This window comes from Mixophyes fleayi, chromosome 5 (assembly GCF_038048845.1).
Source record: "Mixophyes fleayi isolate aMixFle1 chromosome 5, aMixFle1.hap1, whole genome shotgun sequence".
Classification (NCBI taxonomy): domain Eukaryota; kingdom Metazoa; phylum Chordata; class Amphibia; order Anura; family Limnodynastidae; genus Mixophyes; species Mixophyes fleayi.
The window spans coordinates 155415556-155419116 of NC_134406.1; positions in this window are offsets into that span (position 1 = coordinate 155415556).

Consider the following 3561-nt stretch of genomic DNA (forward strand, 5'->3'; position numbering starts at 1 on the left):
ACTTGCTGGTCTTTCATAATCCACAGTTACCAGCTGTGCAACACCTTCTGCATCAAAAAAATTTCAGGGACACTTTCACATTTCACATTAAAAACAAAAAAACTTACAGTAAAACAATATCCACATTGAATACATTTTTAGTTATTAAGGTGTGGGTCAAATAAAATAAAATTAATATATTTTATATATTAACATATTTCTTTGCCATACAGTAGAATCCAAAGGATCATTAAAAAAATAAAAATACCAATGGAAAGTAAAGCATCCACCTGGTGACTCCCCAAACCCACCATATCATCCTGATGAAGGTGGATAACATAACTTTATTTATACCATTGGTGCCGTATCTTATGATATTTATGTATGGCTTTCTACTTTCATACATGAACTGCTCATGCCTCCATACTTCAGTAACTAGATTAATCCAGTGAGGTAAACTAGGTGGTTTAGTTGCCATTCATCCCCAAGCTATAATAACCCTAGTCAGGGAGGTTAAGGTAAATATATATTTGAAGTGTGGTTTACTTAAATTTTCTTCTAATGTAGAGTAAAATAGACAGATCTTAGGGCATAACAAAAGGGTCACAGGTAGTGTGGAGGGGATGCATTTGGCCCCAGAAGGACTGGACAACTGGACATGTCCATAAGAGATGCCAAAATGTGTCCTCAGTGATACCACACCTGGGGCACTCCGAAGAGGTGCGCACTCCCATCGCGTGCATCTTAGTTGTTGTTAAGTATACTCTGTGTACAATGTAAAAATGGATCTGCTGAAACCTAAGACAAGAAGTGGCATGTCTAGTACTTCCCACCACCATATTCCACTCCTCATCAGAAAGAAACCCTAGATTGTTTTCCCATTTTATTCTGAGCATGATCTAATCCTCTCAGGGACACCTGAGGTAACAATAAGGTATAGAGCACAGAAATAGTTTTATATGACCCTACAGATTATAATATATTTTTCATCAGAGAATCTGACATATGAAGCAAAGCTTTAGGAAATTGGGTATTCAGTGCATGTCTCAGCTGTAGATACTGGAAGCATTGGTTGGTGGGTAATGGGAAGGTCGCTCTCAATTGTTCATATGTAGCTATTTGACTGTCAATACATATTTGACCAATGGTGTGAATTTGCGCATCCTTCCACATCATTGAACCCTCCAACCCCAACATCTTCCTGATAACAGTATTGAACCACAAGGAAGTATCAGGATCTAACCCCTCACCTCCCATAAGAGCATGTGACATTGCTCAAATCATTTATGCCAGTCGTATTATATGGGCCAATTCACTAGGTTTGTGCTTATATAACAAAAACTTCAAAGCTCCAAGGGAGGGGTCCGTCTGCTCACCCAAGAAATGTCTGAGAGTGGTGTTCTGCGTACCGCCTAACCAAGAGACCAAATGTGTAAGCTGGGAAGCAAGATAATAAATTCTAAGATTTAGCAGGGGAGGGAGTTTACACCATGTGTGGCTTTTGGTCTTTAGATATTCTGTTATTGGGTCAATATTTAGAGCAACATATTCTGATGCATGGGCTGTAATCCAGATACCTAAGTATTTAAACCTGTTGGTCCAGAGAACTCTCTGGCAGAACACAGCACCTGGTGGAGGTTGCCACCCCATCTGAAAAACCACAGATTTGTCCTAGGTGATCTTGATTCCTGAATATGAATGAAAGTCCTCAACCAGTTCTAAAAGGTGAGAGAAAGACCCATCAGGCTCCTCAAGGAAGACCAACATGTTATACACGTAAAGTGCTATTTTGTCAGTGACTTCTCCCATCTCTATGCCTCTAATGTGCTCATGGGAGCGGATCAAACAGGCCAAGGGTTCAATAACTAAAGCAAACAGGGCAGGGGATAGAGGGCAGCCCTGTCGAGTACCCCGACCTAGACCAAAAGGGGCTGTCTTGAATCCATTAACACTCATTCTTGCCACCAGTGCAGAATAAAGCAGCCTAACAAGACTAATAAACCTGGGTCCTATGCAAAAATGCTCCAGCACATGCCATAGATAGCCCCACTCAACCGAGTCAAAGGCCTTGGCCACATCCAAGGGGTTAGGTACGAAATGACGAGTGTGATGTTACAAATGATGACAACACCGACAAAAAAATCCGATTTGAAAAATGACTATAAAAACCAAATGCAGAGTTAGCATAAAAATGACACTCTACATCACCGACCTGCTTCTGTTACTTTCTGAACCCTGAAGATGGCAGTTTCTATTCACATCAGTTTACATAGCAACTTCCACTTTTCTCTATTTAAAGCAGCAATGCCAGCAGCCGTGTCTAATGTAAAACTGTATAGCCTGCTAAATGACCTATAAATAAAGATGGGGAAGTTGCTCAATCAATTTATAGGCTATAGCAGGTGCTTGAAATGGTGGGGTTATCTTGAAAGGAACAAACACACAGAGAGATCCCCCAGCGCACTGCTATAGCCAGCAACAGATTTGCCATTTCTACTGTAGATAAAAATGCAAAAGTCTTAGTTGCACACATTTGCAAATGTATGCTAAAGCCACCCGCCACTCCACGGTGATTTTGCTAATAGGGTGGTCCTAACTCTAAACAATGAGAGTCCCATATATTTGGGCCATACATATGTGTTTTTAAATTGAGAGCTAACTTACCAAAGAGGTACCCCAGAAGCCTCCAAATAGCAATACAATGTCAGCACTCCCCCTCAGCTACTGACACCAACATGCCTCTCAGACAAATAATAGAAGGGGAAGTTGCTCAATCAATTTATAGGCTATATCAGGTGCTTGAAAGGGTGGGGTTATCCTGAAAGGAACAAACACAGAGAGAGATCTCCCAGCACACTGCTATAGCCAGCAACAGATCTGCCATTTCTACTGTAGATAAAAATGTAAAAGTCTTAGTTGCACACATTTGCAAATGTATGTTAAAGCCACCCGCCACTCAACTGCGCTTTTGCTAATAGGGTGGTCCTAACTCTAAACAATGAGAGTCCCATATATCTGGGCCATACATATGTGTTTTTAAATTGAGAGCTAACTTACCAAAAAGGTACCCAAGAAGCCTCCAAATAGCAATCCAATGTCAGCACTCCCCCTCAGTTACTGACACCAACATGCCTCTCACAGAAATAAAGAAGGGGAAGTTGCTCAATTTATAGGCTATAGCAGGTGCTTGAAAGGGTGGGGTTATCCTGAAAGGAACAAACACACAGAGAGATCCCCCAGCACATTGCTATAGCCAGCAACAGATCTGACCTAGTAAAGTCTTTGGCTGTTGGCATTGCCGCTTTAAATAGAGAAAAGTGGATGTCGCTGTGCAAACTGACATGAATAGAAGCTGCCGTCTTTGCCAGGGCTCGGGATGTAACAGAAGCAGGTCAGCGATGTAGATTGTCATTTTTATGCTAAATCTGCATTTGGTTTATATAGACATTTTTCAAATCTGATTTTTTTTGTCGGTGTAGTCGTCATCGGTGGCATCAGTGCCATTCTGTTGATTACCACCGGCATCCAAGAACACGACCACTACCCTCTCCCCCTTCGACCGGGTGGACAATCTTGTGAATG